This window comes from Gymnodraco acuticeps, unplaced genomic scaffold (assembly GCF_902827175.1).
Source record: "Gymnodraco acuticeps unplaced genomic scaffold, fGymAcu1.1, whole genome shotgun sequence".
NCBI lineage: Eukaryota > Metazoa > Chordata > Actinopteri > Perciformes > Bathydraconidae > Gymnodraco > Gymnodraco acuticeps.
In genome coordinates this window covers 3342760-3355002 of record NW_022991154.1, presented here as the reverse complement: position 1 = coordinate 3355002, position 12243 = coordinate 3342760, and the positions used below count along the sequence as shown (strand labels likewise).

General features: G+C 39.1%; 1 protein-coding gene across 2 annotated transcripts in view; it reads right to left on the bottom strand.

Moving 5' to 3' along the window:
- LOC117560486 (carboxyl-terminal PDZ ligand of neuronal nitric oxide synthase protein-like) overlaps window positions 1–12243 on the bottom strand; it is a 263608-nt gene that overhangs the window by 124090 nt on the left and 127275 nt on the right. The window lies entirely within an intron of this gene.

The window sequence follows — 12243 nt, the reverse complement described above, 5'->3', positions numbered from 1 at the left end:
ACTAGATCTATTTTATGTGGAGAAAAATATAAATTCTTGAGGGTAAAGCTTTGCAGTAATGGAGACAAGACCAAAAGCAACCAATCTGGAAGATATGCACTCCATACAAGAAAGATGCTTAAACAAGACAGGGTGTTTTTTGTTTTATTCCACAAAGAGCAAATCCTGAACCAATGCACTTTCTTCAATGATCTGAAAACAGAAATGCGTTTTCTATTATATCTTCTTTTCTATTATATTTGTTAATTCATTATTCATTAATGTCAGCACAGCGCAGTACACTTCCAGGAGGTTGGATATTGTTTAAGAAGCATTGTGCTTCCTCATCTGATTTGAAGTTTAAGTTTCCATTTGTGCATCTAGTGAGAGTTCACTTTCAATATTTATACAATCTTTCCCCGAACCCTAGCCTCAACGTAACCATAACATCACATATTAGTTTGCATCACAGCCTGGAGTGGATTCTGGTCTTTAATTGTTTAGTAGACTAAAAGAGTACACACCAACCTTGGTGATTTTATGTTCCTGATTCCAATTAGTTATTTTTAGTTTGAGATTGGGTTGATAAGAAACCATAGCCTAATGTTTCTACCGTGTTTCCCCAGCATCATTCTAACAGAATTTCTGAAAATGTTTGTTCAATTAAAATAAACATTTGAAGCTTGCAAAACGATCTTATTTGCATACTGTTGATCTCTGTTAATGCAAATGCTCAAATCAAAATAATCAACATGTAGCTTATGCGCTGTATAATCAAGTTATAATTATGAGACTTGCAGACTACATCACAAATTCACACAACAGCCATAAAGACAGCAGCCTAATGGAAAAGTATTTCAAATCTTCACTGTAATGACCTTAATCTCATTCATATGTTGTGGTTGTAAACAAAAATATTTGTAATTGTGCAACCTATGTGCTTTCTCAAGATCATTATGAATCCTTGATGCTTTTATATATATTACAAGTGACTGAAGACCTCATCGCTACATTGGAATGAGGGATTTAATGAGTGAAGAAGAAAACAAGTCCACAGCTTGTTATAAACGTTTATAAATAAGAAAAAAAAGCTTCATTGTTATGTGTTTTGGCTTTCCACAAAACCTTAATAATTACTACAAGCTGTTACCTCTTCACAATGAACACTGCACTTCCTTTTTGTTTTTCAATGTTGTTCAAAATAAAGGTTAATGAGTTGTTGGTGTTTGTTAATATAATTAAACTGGAAATATCAACTGGTAAAAGAAGAAACAGAACGATACCTCAGGCAGAGCTTTCTAATTGGCCAATTACCTCCATATTAAAGGACATGGTGGTGTTGGGTAATTTATCACAGTGAGACAAGGGAAAACCAGGCAAAACCACAAATTAGTTGTAAACTATGCAAATGTTGTTTCTGTTCAAATGTGTGCTAGGGTGTGTTTGTGTGCATGTGAGTTTGGTATGTGCCGGTTTGTGTGTTATCAGAGGTCTCTTCTATACACTCAGTGACATTTCTGTGGTATTTGTGTTGTCCTTTACTGTAGGAGCCACACTGGCTGAGGTCTTGTGGTAAAGAAGACGCTGTCTTTCTCGACCCTGCTTCAGACTTTCAAAATACCAGACACAGCTAGGTATCTGCGGTGACTCATACAATCCCAAACACACACACTTACACACACTGCTGCTGCAAAACTATAAGAAGAATATATATGTGCTTGTTTTTGCTTCAGTTATTGGCCTTTGATTGACATCATGGTCAACAACTTTAAAATATGAATAATAGGGACAGTTTACAGCAAAATGTCCACCCCTAAATATATGTTTTCAAAGAGTTATTTAAATATTGCTGATGTAAGTGCTGTCTCAGCAGAATCAGGACAGAATGGAGGTCAAAGAGATGATAGACAGAGTGATGTTGGGGTCACTTGAAGCCAAAAAACCAACACTGATTCTGAAGGGCCAACAGTGGAGGGTATCAGCACAAAGGCCCAGAACACTAGGGTTGAAACTCGGTTCCAGATGAGAACCGACAAGAAAATGCCGGGTACCGGGTGGTACCCATACAAAATAAACAATTAAGGTTCTGCTTAACGGTTCCTAAACGCGGTAGACCCTGTATTCCACGGGTCCATCTGCGCCACTGTGACCCGGTGGAATACAGGGTAAGGGCGGACTGGCCATCTGTGTGTTCTGGAGAATCACAGAACGACCGGTCGTCAGCGGGCCGTTGATGGCCGGCACCACCCTTAATTTTTTTTAACTGCATCATGTAAGTTGCGCTGACAGGCGACAGAGGTCCACAGTTGCCCAGCAGCCAGGCTCCCCCCGCCCTCCCGTAGATAGTTCACGAGCTCAGTCACTTCATAACACCAAAGATGGATCGCAGTAAACGCTCTAAAGGCTCCACTACACTAAAAAAGAAAAAGACAAGGCACAGTGTAATGCCTGTTAATAGCTTGCCACAGGCATAGCTCAGTTAAAATAAAGCACAGCTATTGTGCAATACATTTGTATTGCATGTATATTTTTTATTTGTAACAATGTCAGTTACAGCTTAAAAGAATAAAGATATTTTTGTTATCTAAACGTTTGAACTCTTTCTTTTACAATTTTGGAATCGAAACGGGGAATCGATAAGCAGAACCGGAATCGATACATTTCAAACGATACCCATCCCTACAAAACAGCAACATCAACCAGCAAGAAACCAGTTATTTTATAACCTAATTTGAAGGTGTATATTTGTATTTTGTGCCTCTACTGTGACCTGTCACCATACTTTAATGTTCAGAAAGGTCTTTTTTTTTCTCATACAGCCTGTGATGCAGCACCTCTTTTCACCCTCTGCCTGAAACCAGAGCCCAGTCTGCTCTGATTGGTTAGCTGGCCGGCTCTGTTGTGATTGGTCAACCGCTTAAAGATGCGCCGCTCCTTAGCACGTCAAATGTGATGGAGTGCTAGCCAATAAAAGAATGAGTGATATATAGTGATGTCACTATGTTACCGAAGTAAACAAAATACTCCAATGGAGGCGTTTCAGGCAACGGGGGAGTGTGTGCATCCACATGCACAAAACCTAACACACTACAGGAAAAGGAAATCCCCAAGAAGTATAATAAGGCTGAATAAGATTTTAATTCTGTAATGTATCAGATAAAACCCAAACTATAAATAGTTTTGTTTGGTTATTGAAATCAAGCTTTTACTATTGTATTTCAATGTGTTATTGTTAAGTTGCTGTACAACTGCATAGCACCTTAATTACTCATGATATAAATTCAGCCTTGCCACCACTTTTTAAGTCAGAGTTAGCATCAATAGTTAAATCCATGACAATGTGCTTATCACAGCTAATGAGCAGCTCAGAAACGTTAAGTTATTTCTGAACATTTCTGAAAAAAGGCGGCATTATGCACCCAGATGTCAGTGAGGTTAGACATTATGCTGCGGGTTAATGAGGTTAGCAGAAACATTGCGGTATGTGTCTATGTCAACAAACACAGAGGGCTTGCAGGGTCTCTATTATCGAGTCGTGTCATCTACTGAAGGGAAATTGGACCGCTCCCATCCGGCTGTAGAAACCTTTAAGTTATCTCCCTTTCAACTCTTCCTCTAACACAACCCTCAGACCCTGAGTCTCTGTGATAAAAAGTAATGTCCCCACAGACCTCTTTCTTTGATATCTAGAGTAGGGGGCAGGGTGGGATTTTCACGACGGCCAATGGCCACCATGGCCTTTGGGCCCCTCACACTGTTAAAAGTTACTTTAAAAGCATCAGAACAGTGGTTTCTGAACTGCATTATGCTGCGTTCACAACGGACACGATGCGAATATTCGCATTGCTCTAACCGCTGGAGTTTCACCGCGGCTGTCAGCTGTGTTTACTCCTGTCATTCAAACAGGACGTGCTGGAGAGGGGGCGGGACTTATATCCATGTAAATACTGTGGTGGAAACCAACTACGACCAAATGAACCTATTTTACCGTGATTTCATTGTAATACACGTTTCAAAATAAGTAAAGTAACTAAATACTGATAACGGTTAGTAAAAACCATGCTTTAATGCTTTGACAAGTGTGCAGACAAGACGGCATGCAAAACCTTTTAAAATGCGCGTTTTCTGAATGGAGATTGGATCGATCAGGCTAAACTAACGTTGTAGCTGCTCCGTCCACACTCACAACAACGTCCTAAAGACAGAATTAAAGCAGCGACTGTATTCGTCATGACACAGACAGTCTGTGGTTTGTACTTGTTTAACTTTTGTCTAGTTTCAGAACAGATATGAGGAGCTGTGAGGAGTTGATTAAAGAGACACACACACATACAGTTTTGCATTTCAAAGTATTGCTTGTTCATACAGTTGGATGTTGGAGCTTCACTGTGCACTGCTGAATGATGTATGTGCAGAGTTTGACCCTTGAAGGCTGTTTCTTCTGCTCTGAAATGGAATATATTTGTTACATATTAATAGAATTTTAGATTTTTAGATTTCATTTCGGATTTGTGAATGGGAGAAGTAGTAGATGGAAAACATACCAAACACTAATTATTCAAAGTAAAGTATTTCATTGTATATACGGTAATACTAAGGAGGCATAGGCCTATATCATGATACGATTATTGATATTAAAAAAGTGATTTGTTTTTTGTCATTAGAAAGTGAAGTTATTTATTTGTAAGCTCCAAATCCAAATGTTTTCCTCAATGGCCTTTGTGCCCTGGCATGTGGCCTTTGCGCACTGAAAAAATGTGTGACACCAAAGGCCAAATGGCCTTGCCCCTAAAATGACGAAAATCCAAGCCTGGTAGGGGGAAAGGTCTTATGTTCTGGTGAAAAATAACTGCATCTTATTCAAACCTTGTAGGCAATGATACAAAAAAAGAAGGATACCACGCTGCCAGACAAGTAAGGCCCAGCCAAGAGAGAGTAAGAGTGAGCTTAGCTGACTGGCTTAGCAGACAAATCCCCAAACAGCACAGTGATGAAAGCTCAGATACATCTCCATCAACTTCCCCACCGGAGAAATGCCAAACATCGAGGTGAAGAGGCATCGGATGGATCAGATCTCAGAATACTAAAGCCAGGCTCAACATAAAAGCCCCCTAAAATGGTAAAGGGTGAAATAAATCAGACAGCATGTACGGTATTTCACGGAGGAGTTGCTCTTCCTGTTTAAGGTTATAATCTACGGCATTTTCAAATGAATGAGTCGGTAGAGTTCAACAGAATACATGTTTATCCTTACGCACTCTTCCCTTCTTGTGTTTTTTTCTCTTCTTTTTTGTTGTTCAGGTGGTATTGATCTGTCCACTTCCCCAATATTTAGAGGAAGGCTGGAGGAAAAGGAGGCTTTTCTTTTTTTGTCCTTAGCAAACAGTCCTTTGACAGCCTTTGTTTAGTTTTGCTGCTCTTTGTTTTGTCGGTTTTTTTGTTGGTTTCTTTGAGGATGGAAGTCCTAGGGCCCTGTCCTTTGTTCCATTTGGTCAGTTCTCTAGACTTTCACTGTTTTGATTCAAATAAAAGGTATATATTTGAAGGAGAACAAGGTTCGGAGATCTGATCAAAGGTTTGGACATAACGGTTTAATTTGATCCTTGAGGCCATAACAATCCTTCAATGCAAGCGGAAATTAATCAGTAATCTTTTAATCTGTGGGAAGAGATTAGGAATTCAGCACTGATATAGCCGATCACAAAACAGAACTTGTTGCTAAGCCATAAAAGGAAGAATGGTTCTTTAAAGGTCCCATGTCATGCTTTTCTGGTTAGTACCCGTCCCCTTCTGTATTATGAAGGTTTTCTGCATGTAAACGGTGTGCAGAGTCACAAACCCTCAAAGTACACCCTGTAGCGAGTAAAACTCTAACACAGAAAATACCTCCCCAAAACGCCTCGTTGGAGATATGTCATTGTCCATTTGATTCTTCCGGGTACGCATGATGTCAACCGTACCCGGAACGAAATGGACCAATCCGTGGAGCTGTTACGTTCGCGGAGCCGTTACGTTAAGCCCCCGCTGATTGGTCCAAATTGACCAATCCACGGACTTCCTCACACACACACACTCAGTGCAAGTAGCTCTGCTGATTTCTCCTCCCTGGCTGCAGGCTGATAACAGACAGTTGGGATCGCGGCAAAATTCTCTCTGCAGACCCATTCTCACAGCGTTTATCAACCTTTTTCTTACTCAATATCAAGCCACACTTATTATTTTTACTTCGGCTGTGACTTTGTGTCAGGATGAGTTTGGCTGTGTTTCGCTGTGTATCGCTAAACAAGGAAACAACACCTCCACGGAGCTTAGCGCGATTCACAACGTCCCGACCAATCAGAGCACACTGTGCTCACAGGAAGGGTGGGGGCTGGAGCTACTGGAGCTACAACGAGCCGTTAAAGGCAGAGAGTGAAATTCAGTGAATACACGTAGTTTACAGAGATGCTGTATGAGGAACCAATGTGAGTTTGGAAAATTGCACAATATAAATCTATTCTAGTAGACCTCAACAATATAATTATGATCAGTGGAAATGTCCATGACATGGGACCTTTAAAAGTGCAAGGAGTCAGACATAACTAAAAACTACTAAATATCTTCTCACCCTGGAGCAATCAATATCAATTCATTTACATTTTAGATGATCTAGATCAGAGACTTTGTGGACCAATCTAAAAATGAGATATGACTTCAATAAAAATCTACACTCTTGGCAACTGTGAATGATTTCACATCAGCGCCTCAGGATGAAAATCTGCCTCTCTGTTGACTCATCATTCTGCAGAAACATTTAAGAGTTCTAACAGTGAAAAGATGGAGAGGCAAAGTTTCTTCACCAGAAGTCGAATCAATAGATTGAGGGAAATGTCAGACACCTGTGAAGGTTCTAATGATTATTCATGTTATCACACAATGGAGACATCAAAGGATACAAATCTTCCACTAAGTGTTTCTATAGTGTTTGATAACTTAGTTTGTACCTAGAATTAAGCACACCGGGGTCACGTTCACTGCATTTTGGGACATTACAACGGCCTTCTGGGGCAGTTTGTATTAAACAGTTAACAGCTAACACTAGGAGATATTTTATAGGCTGATTCCAGCTGTTCTTAGTCTCCTTAATGTGGCAATTAGCCGTGTTGTAAGGTATTAAAGTACATTTACTCAAGTACGGTACTTAAGTACGATTTTGGGGTACTTGTACTTAACATTTTCAATATCAAGCAACTTTATATGTTCACCCCACTACATTTTAGAAGCCAATATTTCACTTTTTACTTACACTTATAAAATGAGTTCCTAGTTACTTCAAAATAATAATCCTAGAATGTAATACATATGATTCTAAAATGGGCCAATACACACAATCAGTACTTTAGGGCTTAACAAGCATGTCACTATTCCCTACTTCATTTCTGACATAAAATGTTAATTAAGGTTGCTTTTAAGCCGTTGTGACTGTCGCCCAGTAATCATTTATAGTGAAACGTTATCATGTAGAAAAGACTGCAGAGTTTGGTGATGTGACGGAGACAAATAAAAACAGTTTGAAAGCCTGGAAAAGCGTGAGTAAAACAGAATGATGGACAATCAAAGTAAACAAGTGTGTGAAGGACTACAAGGGAATATCTAAAAGGAGAGAGGTAGAGAGAAAAGGGCGAGACGGCTGCAACAAAGCAGATGATTCACGACTCATCGGTGAGTTGAAGTTCAGCATGCATTAAGAGTTTGACAAATTGACGGTTTCCTAAAATGCACCTGCTGCATTTTCTGGGAAAACTGCTGGAAAAGTGCACAAATAAACCAACGTTTGAAATCAACATACGTGAAATGGAGATATTATTTATTATTTATTTAACTAAACAAGACTCTCAATAGCCATGTACACACAGGCTGCTAATAAGCCCTTCTTGTTAACAGTCTGTGTCTATCGTGCGGAAGGCTGTGAGGTGAAGTCTGAGTAATGAAGTGGGCTTGTTTTAGACGGCCCCTCTCATTTTTCCTTTGATAAATGGCTGCCTGTGAAACACAACCGCTATAAATCAGAGGCTTAGAGGCAATGCAGCACACACACAGCATCGACAATCACACACTTAGAGAGAATCAATACAATAAGGCACCTGTGCCAGATCAGGCTGTACCGTAGATATGTCTATGTGAGTGGGCCTATTTTAAGCAGGAGCATCATGTTCGGTAATAACAGCCAAATACATCTGCATTAATAGTCTCCCAGCATTTGGTGTCTTCTTATTGGATATCTACAAGTGCTCCAGTTTCAGCTACAGGAACATGAAACTTACACGGGTATAGCAGAGTGTCACCCTGAAAATATTGACTCCTGGATCAATTTCTTGAAGGAGTCTTGAAACGCACCATTTCAGCTTGTTTCTGTCTACAACTGAATTATATCCTCAACTGAATCATTATTCATTTTCATAATGCTTGCAAATGTGGTCCAACTAAGGGCGGAGCTTAATTATGTCTCATAGGATAAGTTTGATTTTGATGATAACGAAATTAAATTTGTATGAACGAATAGGTTTAAGGGACAGGTTAAGCATCACAACATTGAAGTTACAGACTTTAAGATAGGAAGCTTTTGACCAGAAATGATAGCATTAGGTTAATTGCTGTTATTATATGAGAATACAGAGCAAGGATGTGACTTATCTGCATTTTCTTCCCTTTATTTGAGGGAGTGCATTAAGGTGGAACATTTTAATAGGGATCAAACACAGTGTTTAAAGCACATCTTTACTTTACAACGCCACGTCTTGAGATGTAAGTGGCTGGCTGTATGATATGGCTTATTAATTTCACATTTTTCAGTGCACTTTAACCCAATGTGTTAGAACATGTTGTAAAACAAAAACTGTCCCCCTCTTAAATCAGACTCCCATTTTTGTTTTCCACTTGTGTGAAGTCAAACACTATGTGCTTTCTGTTTTAGAACAGATACAAACAATAATTTTTACTTTGTGGGATTTTGTCAGTCCCCATGTGACGTGACATATACTCTACCGATGGCCCAGTGTGCGGAAAGAACCTGGAAGGTTCTTCAGGATTTATTGTTCCAATTGTAGAAGTTTAGTGTTGTTTTTCATGTGAAAGAAAGATGTGACATTGGCCAGGCTGAATGCTGTCCAGAAACCAAAATGATTTTGAACTACATCCGCGAAGACGCTGAAAGCCGAAACTGCTGATCAATCGTTAAAGGTAAATGTTCGCTTTGTTAGAATAATGAGAATAAAAGAGCAGGTTTTGTTGAAATGTGTCGGGTTCGTACAGCTTTTCCAATGAAAAAACAATGTGCAAATATGTTTTGTAATTTTCAAGGATATTACCATACCATTACTCATCCCAGTTTTTTTTTGGAGGAGGAGGAGGAACCATCACTGTCTATCACTGTCGCCGACTGTCACTTCTGACAGTCTATTAGTATTTTTCTACTGTTGAATATGTTTTACATTTTGACAGCAACAACAAAGAGCCTGTCAGCAACCGACTACCAAGCTTCAAGTTTATCTTTGTCTTTCCCAAATGTAACGTCCCTTCAAAACGTTTTTACTACAAGTCAGCATTCGCCCATTCTCACATTGGCAGAGGCTGCCATATAAGGTGCCACCTGCTCAGGAAACTAACAGGGGCTGGAATCGAACCCCAACACCACCTCACAGCCACAGTTAACCCAAACTCAGTTAAATGCGTCTTGGCCCATAACCACAACAGCTGCAGTCTTTAAATGGTGTTATCACCTTAAACAAAATAACCATTAAATAGATTACATGAAGCCTTTTAACACTGTCACACTAAAACCACTCGAGAGTTCAGCAAGCAAAACACTAACAAGTCCTAGTCTGGTTCCAGAACAGATTTGGCTTCCTCAAGATAAACCAGACTTAATTACACAGCATACTGATCAGGCATTATGTTGATTAAAAGTGACTATAAAAGGCAGGGTGAAAAGGTAGACGTTCATTATGAGAAAAGCTGTTGTGTCAGCTCAAACTCTGCATGCCCACATGAAGAAAACCCATGAAATTATACAGCTTTAGAAACTCAGAAGGCAACACATCAAAAGTAAGCATCTAGCAACAAGGTAATTTCCTCCTGCACTGGTTACAGTCAAGGTGAGAAAGTAGGAGCTCTGCATCATTTATATTCTTTGATGCATTATTTATAAAAAAAAGTTAGGCGCACCGGTTAATGCATGTACAGTATATGAACATAATTTGGGGTCTCTACGGAAGTGAAGTCACAAGGCCAATATCTCATGCCATGCAATAAACTGAGTCCTGTTGACACAAATGACACAATTCATCACTTTCTCTTACAAAACCTCGAAAAGGGTTAAAAATGAATGCGGTATTCTGCCACAGGGCTGTGGACCTCCGAGGAAGGTTGTTTAGTTGGTCATATGCTTACGTTGTGTGGATATGTGCCATAGAGATGGACATTGTAGCTGCAGGATCCAGAAAAGAAAATGGTGCAGACAAATGTGACAAAGCTTATATAAATATTGTTTAGGAATAAGAATGTACCTACATTAAAAACATATATATATATCTCTCTTCCAAATAAATTGCCCTCATTAATATTTGAAAGCAGCACAAGACCTGGGAAGCATTCATTGGTCACATTTCTGTGAAAAACTGCATGTCCTCACAATTTATTATTTCTTGGATGACTAGTTTTTTTCTAAACAGGCACCTTTGATGCATTTTGGGCATTTTTGCTCTTCATAAATCACATCAGGCATAACCTCATTGCAAGCTGTAGTATAATTTAGTGGAACAGATCGTGGGAATGCTGTTATCAGCATTCCCACGATCTGTTCTTCTACGCACCAAATTTTTTAATTGTATTCCGCCCGTTATTTTGCCGGTCTTCTTCTCCCACATTCCACATCACAGAAACTCCGTTCAAATATCAAAACGTTCAGCTCAGTCAGGAATCGATTGCTATTGCTTTTCTCATTCATAACTTTCATAATTCCCGAGATATGTCCCATAATTCATCACATTTGTAACCATTGAAGTCAATGGAGAAAATCTTCAGACTTGAACAATCTACATGCGACTTCAACTGCTAACTGTTCCTTCATACTTTCACTCAGAAACCTCATTCCAACTTTAAAATGTTACACATCTTTCTGACAATATTCGTGTAACACAACTTTTAAATCTGATTCTTACTTTTAGAGATATTAAACATTGTTCAGACCGTGGTAAAGAGGCCTTCTTCAGATGTTAACATTAACTAGAGTGCGTGATGTCACAGCTAGAGTAGGAAATCTTGAAATTTGCCTTCATATATTTTTTTTAAACTGCCATAATTCCCAAACCCTACATTCCTGAGACATAATTTTTCATGACAAACATAGGAAAACATCTCGTAGCTTGAAAAATGAAAAAAATAATTAAGCAAAAAATAATTAAACAAAATACCTCTTGAGGGCATGAAGTGACAAACACTTTCAACATGTCTCCATTGAAGCCCATTGTAATTTCAGGCTGATATTTCCTCACAGCAGCAGCCGCACACCTTTAGTTAATCTGCCAAAAAGGCCACATTATTGACCCGAAAGTACACAAAAAGCACACTTCAGATACTCAAGTACCTTGAGATGCTTCACACTTTGAAATTTCACCGATATCTGTTACGGTTCTTCAACAAAACATTCACATGTAAGAGGTTTATCTCTCATTCAGAACAATGGAAACGATAATTATGGCTGTAACTACGGTTCTATGAGTCCCGGATGACCGCCAGAGGCGGTGCTTTAAGCACTGGATATGTCCATTGCGCGCATGCGCAGCTCGAGTACCAATAACAACAAAGTCACCTGTGACCAGTGTTGGGGAAGTTACTTTTAAAAAGTAGTGTTTGCTCGTTACTCGTTACTTCTTTAAAAAAGTAATCCCTTACTTTACTTAGTTACCCTGCAAGGAAAGTAACTTTTGACGTTACTCGTTACTTTTACGTTACTTTTATGTTGCTCGACTTTGGGCAGAACTCCATCTCTGTTCCTAAATGTGTAGGCTTACATAAAGTTCTACATATATGGAGGACATAACAGATATTTCTTTTGTGCTCTTTATTATAAAAAAATGCCACAGAGCACTTAACAAAACATTGGGCTATCAATATCAAATATCAATATAAAATCATAATCATTAAACAGGCTAGCCCCAAAATAGGTGCAAAGCTAGTGCAAATCATATCAATAGGCTCCTTAGGAACAACATGATAACCTCAAAA